The sequence below is a fragment of the Danio rerio genome, chromosome 23 (genome assembly GCF_049306965.1).
Source record: "Danio rerio strain Tuebingen ecotype United States chromosome 23, GRCz12tu, whole genome shotgun sequence".
Classification (NCBI taxonomy): domain Eukaryota; kingdom Metazoa; phylum Chordata; class Actinopteri; order Cypriniformes; family Danionidae; genus Danio; species Danio rerio.
This window is the reverse complement of record NC_133198.1, coordinates 28,924,726-28,937,991: the sequence shown is the minus strand read 5'-3', so window position 1 is coordinate 28,937,991 and position 13,266 is coordinate 28,924,726. Positions and strand designations below refer to the sequence as shown.

Genomic DNA, 13,266 nt, shown 5'->3' with positions numbered 1-13,266 from the left:
CACACACACACATATATATATATATATATATATATATATATATATATATCAGACCCAACAAGAACATAAAAAACATCACACACTATAAAAATCGAACATTATAAATAAGCTTTTATAATTTTATAAATATATAAAAATATAGTTATATAAAATATAATATAGTTATATATAAATATAAAAAAATCACAGAAAGGAATTATTTAATACTTAAATAACTATTGCACAGTTTGTCATAATAGTTATAATTTTAACAATTTGTGCTAATTTAACTATTTATTGATTTATTTTTACATACAAGCTATCAATAGTATTTAAAATATGGTATTATTCAAAAGTCTTATAATGACAGGATAAAAACTATCACAAAACCGCACTGATTTGCTTCTCAGGCTTCTTAAACGCCTGCCTGATTGCTAGAGCGTGAGCAGAATATGGCCAGGGTGGGTTGGATCTCTTAAAATGCTTGAATGAATTAATAAGTTGTTTTATTTAATTGAAATAAGTGATTCAATGACTCATAATGAGAGATTATTTGATTTCAGAATGAACCAATTGAATTATTAAAAGTACTGACTGAGTTTATTATATGAATCCCCGAGAAAAGATTTACTCACATTTTTGCCACATGGCTCAGAGATACGAAGAAAAATGTTGTTTTCAGGTTTTGGACTTTATACAGAAACTATAATGATACTGCTACCAAAAACACACTCTTTGAAATCTGTTATGCAATGTCAAGCTACCAAAACCTAATTGAAACTATTGTTATTTACACTTTAACCCTTATGTACTGTTGGAGATGTTTTCATCCACTCTGGGGTAATTTTGAGTCTTAAATTGGTCATCACTTTCTCTCTGTTTCAGCCAGTGGAATTATTTTGGTAACAAATCTTATTTCTTACACATATTTTGAGAAAATGCTTTGGATTTTTAAAGAAACTCAACAATACACCCTGAGCAAATTTACTAGCCTTTTATTATCTTTGGGATGAAAATATTCACTGAATTAAACTGCTGTAAAAATGCATCAGATAAATATTTTTATTTAGAAAAATTCAGGATTTTAACTTTCATAAAAGTTCATATGATGTCCTATTTGGTGAAAAACACACACAAAATAACGTATTTTCAATATAAAAAGTAATTGTGGACTATTTTTTAACCTTTAATCACAGTTTTGAACATGTAAAACAACATTGTCTTTGATGCATTGTTGTTGATTAATTAAATTTTTTCCCCTAAATTACTGTTGGTGGCTGTTTTTGCCCCATTGACTTCTATTATAACCACATTGTTTTTTGATTGCAAAACCATGGCACCATATAATTTTGCATTTTTAATTGTTGGTGGTTTTCCCTGTTGGAAAGAGGTAAACGTCATTTTAACGGTTGATCATCAGTTGGAACCATTAACCTTTTAGATAGGTGTGCAAAAAAGCTTAGTTTTTGGATTTTTAAGGAGTACTGTATAACACCAAATTAAAGTGTTTATGTGTGTCTGTAAGTGTGTGAGAGTGACCTTTGCTCACTAACCTTGATGTGTCTAAGAAAATCAAAATATGCATCTCAGCTCTCAGAACTACATGGAGTAAATAAAAGACTGTATATTTATGCACCATCAAATGTGCTTATAATGGAAGTCAATGGGGCTAAAACAGTCACCAACAGTAAATTAGGGAGGAAAAATTAAGATCAATCAAAAACAAAGCCTCAAACGCAATGTTGTTTCACATGTCCAAGACTGTGACAAAAGATAAAAAAATCCAGTTCACAGTTACTTTTTATACTGACAATACGTCATTTTGTGTGTTCTTTTCACCAAATCAGTGACCAAATTTAAGAATTTGGCAATTAAAGAGTTAAAATCCTGTAATTTTAAAAACATTTGGTCATTTTGATCAGGACTGAGGTTTGTTAACAGATTTATGCAAAACCTTTTGAAAAAAATATTTATCTGATGCATTTTTACAGCAGTTTAACTTACAAACATAACAAAAGGCTAGTCAATTTGAACAGCACACAAGGGTTAAAACACTTCAATTTAGCATCGAATCTGTGCTTGGGTTTAAACTGTGGGTGGCACTGAACGTTTTTTTTTTAGCTTTTTAAAAAAAGACATATTACATTTTTCACGTCAAGTGCTCAGACAAAACAATCCCATTGCGCTGCAGGATGACCCACTGGGAATGACTGTTTAAAAATAGACCTAGACGGGAAATTCACTTTTACAAATACCACAGCTTTTGATAATTCAGCTGGAACACATGTGGCCTGCCAGATACAGCAAAAGTAGAGTGGATATTAGTTCGGCCTCAAAATTCTCTTCAGCCACTCTTTTATTTTATACATCCTTTCCAAAAATCACAAATGCTTGGAATGTACAAAATCACCGTTAGAGGCCTTTTTGGATACAAAGCATTCAAACTTTTATGCAAAACACAGTAATCATATTCAGAATAAAAAAATATTGTGTTAGTCTGTCATGTTATGCAGAGATTTTTGTTTTAATAGTGAAGGACAAGGTAATCTAAACATGACTATCCTGTAAATGTGGTTAAATAAACATTCATCAAAGTCCAGTGAAAACATGTTTTGTGTCGGAAATGTGTTAAATTATTCTGGAAGGGTTATTCATAAAAAAAATATTGTTTAAATGTTAAGAGATTAACTGAGCAAGAGAAGCAGATGTGGAACAAAAACTCCCTTATTCACGTGCAAATTTCAGCCAGTTGTGTGGTTTAAAACTAGCCCAACAATGTCTCATGGAAAAGTTTTCGCTTAAAGTGAAATACATGCACTGAACTGTTTCTATGCTTGCAGAGTACCCAGGAACTGACTTAAATTCACAGAAAAATTGAAAAGGGAAGATCTGATTCATGCACTAACAATGTGGGCAGGGGTGCTTTTATTTGATACCTAATTTAATACAACATGGTAAAAACCTTAATATAAATGATAGAGCAATACAGTAATAGTGAATCTACAGTCATAGCGGGAAAGCTCTCTCCGTGTGGTGCAATTGGTTTCATTAAAGGAAAATGCTGTGGTCCGTAAGCCTCATTATTTTAGTAATCTCATCTCTTACTTTTTCATTCATCCCAGTTCCTGTGATGCGATCTTCAGGGAATTGGCTTAGGACCTTTCCAATTTCCTTTTCTTCATATTAGATCCTGTTACCACACACCCTGTAATAAAGAAGAATTACTTTGATGAATTAACATGCTTGACCAGACAAACAGAGCATAATTCTAACATTTCTAGAGCTTCGCCAGACAATTCCTTGAACTTAATATTAACAAAACCTATGATTTGCCTTTGAGGTTGGAAGAATTTGGCCTCAACTGAAACACGTCTTACTGTAGTTAATGACTGGAAACTGGAAATGTGGTAATAAGTATTACTAATTTGACAATTATTAGATAAAAAATTACAAATCATATTTTAAAACAAACAAACAAACAAACAAACAAACAAACAAACAAACAAAGCTAAAGACCAAATCATAAGTTTTATATGTTTCATCATGCAAGTCATATTTACGTTTTTATTTTGCCAAAAGTGTTCTTGGAGCTTCATGTGATTACAGTTGAAACACTGAAGTGACATGGAATGTTTTGACAAAGGTTTTGGTTTCTTTTTGGAACCTTGAACATCTCGGGACCTTTACTATATAGATGATGAAAGAGTTCTCGGATTTCACCCAAAATATCCTAATTTGTGATCTGAAGAAAAACAAATGAAACGGGGGATTGGAGCAATATGAGGATTCAATTCAATTCACCTGTACTTGTATAGCGCTTTTACAATGTAGATTGTGTCAAAGCAGCTTTAGATCTTAGTAAATTGAAACAGTGTAGTTCAGTTTTCAGTGTTTAAGTTAAATTCAGTTTAGCTCAGTTCAGTGTGGTTAATAATCACTGTTGAGAGTCCAAACACTGAAGAGCAAATCCATCGATGCGCAGCTCAACAGATCCTGAACTATGCAAGCCAGTGACGACAGCGGCAAGGAAAAAACTTCAGCAATTGGCGAATGTGAAGAATTAAAAAACCTCAAGAGAAACCAGGCTCAGTTGGGCACGACCATTTCTCCTATGGCCAAACGTCTTGTGCAGAGCTGCAGTCTAGGCGCCGGAGGCTGGAGAATGCTGGACCTCAGCGAAGACTCGTCTGTCTCTGGAGCGTCACAGGAATCATCCTCATGCTCTCCACTCCTCCATGACTACCACAGCAGCTGCTCAGGATACAGCCTAATCCAGGATTATGGAAACCTACGGATCATCTCGTCGCTGGTCTTGGATCGAATCAGTGGCGCTGCAAAGTTTGAGGGCCTCAGGATGAGTATCCCTATTTGGAAATAGAGAATAAAGAGAATAATTGTAGCTGCTGTTCATAGTGTATATAAACGAGATGCAAAAACCTGTGTGGGGCACATTCATGTATCATACCACTAAGTGATGCACTGAGGATGAGTATAATAACAACATTTTCATGTTTAGGTGAACTAATCCTTTAATTATTCAATCACTGTATACAGGCAGCACATCCATAATAGAAAGACTCATCCTTGTCTAGTTTCCACACAATTTCTCTTCAACTTTATGCCTGTGTTTAATTGCTTTTTAGGAGTTTAGGAGCCATAAATAAGAAGGCTTGACCCCTTTTATTCAACTTTGCTATTATTAGTACTACCAGAAGCCCTGAGTTTTGAGATCGTAAAGAGCAGGTTGGTTAGATAAACAGGAGCTAGATTATTTAAAGCTTTATAGGTAAGAAGTAATATTTTTAAATCAATATGAAACTTAACAGGCAGCCAGTGTAACGAGGATAAAATTGGGGTGATATGATCATATTTTCTAAACCTGATTGGAACTCTGGCAGCTGCATTTTGTACTGGCTGAAGTTTGTTAATAGGGAATGCTAGGCAACCAGCGAACAGAGAATTACAGTAATCCAGTCTAGAAGTCATAAAAGCATGAACTATCTTTTCTGCATCTGAGATGGATAGCATACTTCGTAACTTGGTGATTTTTCTCAGATGAAAGAAGGCAGTTTTTGTGACATGGGATATATTATTTTCAAAGGTTAAAGTGCTGTCTAATAGGACAGCCAGAACTTTTATAGTAGAGCTTACGCTATCTTTGTATCTCTTTAATTGTAAGTTATGTTGTGAGATCTGCTGTGTACTGTGTACCTTTCATGTAAACAACCTTTAATTTTTGGGGTCAAGTATTTGTCCAGTGTGCTATTCTGCTATGCCACTGAGAAGTGGAGAACGTTTGCAGCACAAACCAGTACAGAAAGATGAGATGTGTTGATTAAAAATGATGTGAAAGTGACATGAATTCCTACATAACCATTCACACTGTAGTGGGATTGCAAAACAATCGTTTTTTTCGTTCGTTTTCGTTAACCATAATAACCTTGGTACATATATTTGTACATTACATGCATACATGTACCTATATACTTTTGAATTAAGAATTATAAGCCTCCCTTAATATTTTTTTTCTTTTTTAAATATTTCTCAAATTATGTTAAACAGAGCACGGAAATTTTCACAGTATGTCTGATAATATTTTTTCTCCTGGAGAAAGTCTTTTTTGTTTTATTTTAGCTACAATAAAAGCAGTTTAAAAATGTCAAGATCAAAATTATTAGCCTCTTTAAGCAAATTTTTATTTTTGATAGTCTAAAGAACAAATCATTATACAATACAATAACTTGCCTAATTACCCTGACCTGCCTAGTTAACCTAGTTAAGCCTTTAAATGTCATGTATAAAAGTGTCTTGAAAAACATCTAGTTAAATATTATTTAGTCCTCATGGCAAAGCTAAAACGAATCAGTTATTAGAAATAAGTTATTAAAACTATAATGTTCAGAAATGTGTTGAAAAAAATCTGCTCTCCGTTAAATAGAAATTGGGGAAAAAATTTATAGGGGAGCTAATAATTTAGGGGGTTTAATAATTATGACTTCAACTGTATGTTCAACTCTATGTTCACCTATGTTTACCAAGTACAATTATTAAAATTGCTATTATTAAAATTATTTAAAAATGTTAGACAACATAAATAAAAGCCTATGTAGATATTCATTCATTTTCTTGTCGGCTTAGTCCCTTTATTAATCCGGGGTAGCCACAGCGGAATGAACCGATAACTTATCCAGCACATTTTTTCACAGCCAATGCCCTTCCAGCCGCAACCCATTCCTGGGAAACTATGTATATATTTACCATTTTTATTTACTTTAGAACAATCCAAAAGTACAAGAAAAATATAAAGTACAAGAACAAAAACAAGACAAAAAAAAAAAAACAGAATAAAAAAAAACTACAAACCATTTTGTTATAGATTTCCTTCTTTTCCACTATCTTGATACAACAGAGAATTGACCTTGTAAATGTTTCAGGATAAAGTGTAGACCATAACTTTTTCATCTCGCCTCACTTATTTGCAATAGTTCAATTCAATTACTTGTGATGCCAATTTCCAGTGTTCGCACATGCATACATATTTTGCATTTCTTTAGTTAGTACTTTAGTTATTGCCTTGATAATAGAAAAAATGAGCTAAGCATCACGTATGACAGTTGCCAAAGTGAGATATGAGCTATACAGAAGACATATCTTGTATATACATGTAGGGTTTATATGTGGATATAAAGAAGCAATACAGGAGACCTACAGTTGAAGTCAGAATTATTACCCCCCCCCCCCAACCCTTAAATTATTAGCTCCCCTGTTTATATTTTTCCTCCAATTTCTGTTTAACACATTTCTAAACTTAATAGTTTTAATAACTCATTTCTAATAACTAATTTATTTTATTTTTGCCATGATGACAGTAAATAATATTGGACTAGATATTTTTCAAGACACTTTTATACAGCTTAAAGTGACTTTTAAAGGCTTAACTAGGTTAGTTAAGTTAACTAGGCAGGCGTTATGATAACCAGCGATCGCTGGTTCTCCCACACAATAACCATAGACTACACTTCCGCCTTCTCCTGGACTACATATTCATACATGCTCTCCGGTCACACTCACACATGCTCACTCATCTAGACTGATTACATTCTCACCACCTGAGCCTTGTCAGAGACTGATTTCACTCACTACTTAAGCCACTCATTCACCTATCCAGTTGGCCGAGTCTTGTTTTCTGTCACAGTAGCATTACAACGTGTTTCCCAGTCTTGTTTTCTTGTGTACTACCGACCGTTAGCCTTGTTAGCCTCTTTGTCTTTGCCTGCCGCCTGCCTTTCTGACCTCTTCCCTGTATTCGACTGTGATTCTGGATTGTCCTCACACACCTGTTTGCACCTGTGCTGACCATCGCTTGCCTGACTTTGAATAAACCTGCATGTGGATCCAAACCTTCTGTTTTCAGTGTCACCCCCCATCGCAACAGCAGGTTAGGGTAATTATGCAAGTTATTGTAAAACTATGGTTTGTTCTGTAGTCTATCGAGAAAAAAAAATAGCTAGGGGGCTAATAATTGTGAACGTAAAATGTTTTTGATGTTTTTATAATTGCTTTTATTCTAGCCGAAATAAAACAATTAAACTTTCTCCAGAAAAAAAATATTAGCAGACATCCTGTGAAAATTTCCTTGCTCTGTTAAACATAATTTGGGGGGCTAAAAATCATAGGGGGGCTAATAATTCTGACTTCAACTGTATATGGCCTGTAAATGCACATATATGCACCTGATTTTGCCTACATGTGACATATATGAGCATATACTGCATATAGGTTTAGTATATGTGCAAATATCTTCACATAGGTTCTTTCCATGTGGGCTATACTGATGAGTGCATACTGTCAGATGAGTGCTATATGGTATACTATATTCAGTTTTTAGTAGGCTAGTGCAACTATTATTAGAACACAGCATTCAAGGGACCAGTAACAAAATGTTTAATATGTTTATACAATTTTTTTTTATATATATCCTCTTGGTTGAATTGGTTGATGTCACTGGTGCTTTGTTCACTATAAAAATCACTGCATGCAAAGTAAAACATTAAAGCTTCCAGGTTGTGTACTTTTTTCCTTTCTTCTGAACAGACCTCTCTCACATTATTAGCAGATGCTGCCCAGATGTGCAGCAATGACAAATCACCCTCTAAAAAAGGCAAACTAGAAGTGTGTTTGAGTGGAGGAAATGATACCTATGTTCCAGGAATTCTGACTAGATGTGTGAAACTGCAAGAGCTGTAACAGGAAAGCCTTTGATTACTGATAAGAACACCGTCCAGAGCAAGGGTCACTAATGACGTTTGAGAAGTAGCCTATCTGTCAATCACAGGATAGATGTCAGACTGCACACACACCCACAAGCGCTAACAGCTTTATGGGAAGAGCCCGGTAACCGCCTAGAAGGGAATATTAAAATATTTCAACTCAATCTGTGAAATCTTTCAGTGTACATTTCAAGAGTCACGTTGAAATTTACAGCAGTTGTGTGTGCACCACAAATGAAGATAGTTTGGAAATCTCTTGACAATTTTTCCACATCAGTAAGTGTGAACGTTCCACGTTGTTTCTCACCATGACCTTAACCATTTTTTCTTTAGGGTTTTATTTTTTTAGGGTTTATGCAAAGTTTCACATAGAAACAAAAAAGCTTTGAAAATATTCCCTGATCACACAGATTCACAAAAAGGAGCCTTTAGATATGTGTTAACACAATCCCCATCTAACTGCTAATGTAAAAATGAATTGTGTAACAAGACAATGATCCCAAGCACACTTGCAAATCTACAACAGATCTACAAATCTAATTGTTGCAATTAGGCCTGTAGAATATCTATTTTTGGTTGTGCGATAAATTGCCCCAAAGTATATTGCGATAAACGATATTATTGTCATTTTAAGACCATTTGATGTCTATCATTATATAATGTCAGAATGACAATATAATATCAGAAAAGGTAAAATAGCAGAAAAAGTAACAGAGGTTGCAATAACTGGCACAATATCTATTTTCAGTTAGTAGATATTAAAATTCATTCATTCATTATTTTATTTTCGGCTTAGTTCCTTTATTTATCTGGGGGACCACAGCGTAATGAACCGCCAACTTATGGAGCAGATGTTTTACACAGCGGATTCCCTTCCAGCTGCAAACCATCAATACACACACATTCACACTCATACACTACGAACAATTTAGCCTAGCCAATTCATCTGTACCACGTCTTTAGACTGTAGGGGGAAACCGGAGCACCCGAAGGAAACCCACGCAAACGTGGGGAGAACATGCAAACTCCACACAGAAATGCCAACTTACCCAGCCGAGGCTCGAACCAGCGACCTTCTTGCTGTGAGGCGACAGCACTACCTACTGCGCTTCCGTGTTGCCAATTTATTAAAATTATTTATCGTAATTACTATTTTGTTTTTTAACCATACTGACACTGACACCTCCAATAGAGATGATGCACAATCAGCCAAAATGTTGTTAGAATTGATTTTAAATTTTTTTTTTTTAATGTATGGGTGATAATTGCTCACCGGCCACTTTATTAGGTACAGCTGTCCAACTGTTTATTCATTTATTTATTTTCTTTTCAGTTTAGTCCCTTTATTAATCTGGGGTCGCCACAGCGGAATGAATCACCAACTTATCCAGCATTTGTTTTACACAGCGGATGCCTTTCCAGCTGCAACCCATGACTTGGAAACATTTATACACATTAATTTACACACATACACTACGGACAGTTTTTAGCTTTCCCAATTCACCAATTTCACATGTTTTTGGACTTGCGGGGGAAACCGGAGCCCCCAAAGGAAACCCACATGAACACGGTGAGAACATTCAAACTCCACACAGAAATGCCAACTGACCCAGTCAGGGCTCGAACCAGTGACCTTCTTTCTGTGAAGTGATTGTGCTACCCACTGGGCCACAGGCTGCCCTTCAACTGCTCATTAATGCAAATTTTGAATCTGTCAATAACATGGCTGCAACTCAATGCATTTGGGCTTGTAGATAATCTGCTGCAGTTCAAACTGCAGAAGACCGGAAAAAATGTTGCCTGGTCTGATGTGTCTTAATTTCTCCTGCAACATTCGGATGGTAGGGTTAGGATTTGACGTCCATCCTGCCTTGTATCAACGGTTCTGGCTGCTGGTGGTGGCTATATTATATAGTTACACTTTGGGCCAATTAGTACCAATTAAGCATCGTGTCAATGCCACAGCCTGAGTATTGTTGCTTACCATGTTCATCCTTTTATGACCACAGTGTACCCATCTTCTGATGGCTACTTCCAGCATGATAACATGCCACGTAATGAAGAGCAAATCATCTCGGACTGGTTTCTTAAACATGAAAATTAGTTGACTGTACTCTCATGGCCTCCATAGTCACCAGAGCTCAATCCAATAGAGCACCTTTAGGATGTGGTGGAACGAGAGATTCTCATCATTGATGTGCAGCTGACAAATCTGCAGCAACTGCGTGCTATCATGTCAATATGGACCAAAATCTCTGAGGAGTATTTCCAGTACCTTGTTGAACATATGCAATGAAAATTTAGGGCAGTTCTGAAGGCAAAATGGGGTTTAACCTGGTACTTGGTGTACCTAATATAGTGGCCGATGAGTGTGTATTGCAACAACAAAAATGACTGAGGTCATATCCATGTGCTGTGCAATAAGTTACATATAGATAACATTTTTATTTTTAAGAAAATTTTAATTTTCTATATTTTTCTTACTAAAATATATAGATTGTCACAGGACTAGTTGCAATAGTCCAGTCAGTTCAGACATCATCCTGACTGAAAAACTCCCCCAGAATGATCTGAAACATTGATAAGGTAATACAGAAAAATGACTGCTATGAGTAATCACTGCTAAAAGGGGCGTCTGAATCATGTTTCATATTTTTGTCACTACTGTTTTTTTTATCTTGCGTTTTTTTGTTTTTGTTAAATGAATAATGATCCAGTGAGATGTTGAACATCTTAAATTTTATCTTACAAATTTTAAGACCTGCCAAGAAGGACCATATAGTTCTTCCTATGATGTCCTGATACATAAAACTATGATATTCAATTTGGAGTTTGAACTTTTTCCACATTACAATATTTGTTTTTAAATGTCATGGGAAAGTGGTTCATTTACTCCATGAGACCCATTGACAACATACAGATAATCTCCAAAAAAACATAGCCATACCATTTATACTCTCACCACTCATAAAATACATCATTATTTGACACCACGTATGTTGGGGGTATCAAAATTAATAATTATTCCCAAACAATACCTAGATCATACAGTTGACAAGGTTAATAGCAGCTGAAAAAAATCTAAATACACTTGGTTTAATAAGACTAAAATAACAACACATTTCCATTACTGGAGCTTATGCCTTAAAATAAGCAAGAACTAATAAACACAAGACAAGGGATAGATTCACCACAGCAGCTGCTTCCTAACATGTGGTCAGCAGAGTCAATATTTTTAGCGGATATTCTGCTCTTTAGCTAAAAAACTAGATATCCTTGACCTGTAATGCCCGAAAACCCCTTTTTAACATGAACGCATAAGTTTACTGACATAAAAGTATGTTAGCATGAAATGTCTTTCATAAGAATCAGGAAATGTAAATGGTTTAATTTAAAACTAAACAACACCTTATTGATTCAACAGCAGACACGGTTGAATCTCATTTGGCAAGCATATTAGTCATATCTGATGAGAGTTTCGAGTGATTTCACAAAGGCATGAAAAACAAACAGTGGTGCCGTTATCCATTAGACAGGGAAGAGATGGAGAATGGAAAAAAAGAATGTTTTTACATCTGCTCAAAAGCTTTACATCTCTGTCCATGACTTAATAGCATGGAGCGCTCTGAGGGATTTATAGAAAGCATGGTGCTACCACATTCTTAAGCACTGTTCCAGCAGACTGATGTATGACACATTTAATGGGATGTTTTTGCTGCTTGGGAAACAGAAAAAGGCTCACGTGGCCTCATGCAGGGTTTGAGTTGTAGGATTAGGCCAAGTTAAACAAGGGTTGTTGTTTAGGAACTGATTTAACAGCAGGGGGTCAGAAAGAAAATTGTTTAACATGTCTGGCGTGTAGTTATAATGCATATTACTACAAATTATTATTAAGCTAATTATTTTGTGCAGTGATTATGATGAGCTACTGAAACAAAAACATCTTGTCAGCATTTTAATTATAATCAAAATAGTCAAATGTCATATCAATATTTGAACAGAAATAAAGATGACAAACACGAGTCATATCAATCTAATAAAATAATCGTTCACATTTCTGAGGTAAATCACTCTATGGTTAAGCTATATTTATGTTTAATGTATATGTCTAGGTATATACAGTACCATTAGCATTCGATAGAGCCAGAATGAGTATTCCACTTACTTGAATAAATACACCTCACTTGACGTTCTGCTGACATCTAGTGGTCAGTTACTGTAGACGTTCCAGTTGAAATGTATAACAGTATGCAATTTCTGTTGGAAAGTAAATAGTATTTAAATTACAATTTAAGCAACAAAATGTGAGAATCATTGTTGAATAAATTACTACTGACCAGAAAGAACACCAAAAAAACAGCTTTAATCAGCTCATGATCCGCAAGAACTAGCTTAAACTAGCAGCCAGAGGCCTGTTGCACAAAGTCGGTTTTATTTTTTCACCCGGGTAAGTTCTTGTTTAGTTTGAGCAAACACTAAATCTTTGGGCTCAAGAAGGCAGGGCGAGTTGGTTTTTGGTCAGGTTTTCGTAATCACTGTAACTTTCTTGTTTCTTTCAGAGGGTTTTATAAATAAACTTCACTCAGAAAAAACACAAAAACACCTGCAGATTCCTGTTGAAGCAATAAAGTATATTGCAGCCTACGCTCACAGCTTCAGATAACTACACAACTAACCTGCTCTGGAGCAGGATTTATTCTGGTTTAGAGATTTCAGACGCAAACTGGCTGTTAGCTTTGATAAATTGACATATTTGATACAAATCAATACTTTAAATAGCATTTATATTTAAATACTAACATATGAATTAGCTGCAATATATCCTATAAGCTTTTTAAATGGCTGACTTTTGAGTATGTTGACCTACCTACATGAACACAATGATTTGACAAAGTATGCCTTCTTTAATTTGCCTTCTCAAACTTTTTCTGCATCAACTGTGTTTACTTCAGTCTTGTGTTATTTGATATTTTATTTAATATCATGTTAATGATATCTGTTAACCAGCTTGCATTTC

At 35.0% G+C, this 13,266-nt stretch overlaps 1 protein-coding gene across 5 annotated transcripts in view; it reads right to left on the bottom strand.

Annotated features, from left to right (window-relative positions):
• ccn5 (cellular communication network factor 5) overlaps positions 1 to 13,266 on the bottom strand; it is a 30,509-nt gene that overhangs the window by 13,708 nt on the left and 3,535 nt on the right. For 2 of the 5 annotated variants that reach the window (XM_073937899.1, XM_073937901.1), the window contains exons 2-4: positions 12,415 to 12,506; positions 10,734 to 10,819; positions 3,085 to 3,184 (exon numbers count right to left, since the gene is read on the bottom strand). The gene's annotated coding sequence lies outside the window, so the exon portion shown is untranslated. Of the gene's footprint in view, positions 1 to 3,084; positions 3,185 to 4,048; positions 4,344 to 10,733; positions 10,820 to 12,414; positions 12,507 to 13,266 lie in introns of those variants that run through there. The other 3 variants (XM_073937898.1, XM_073937900.1, XM_073937902.1) reach the window with 3 other exon arrangements.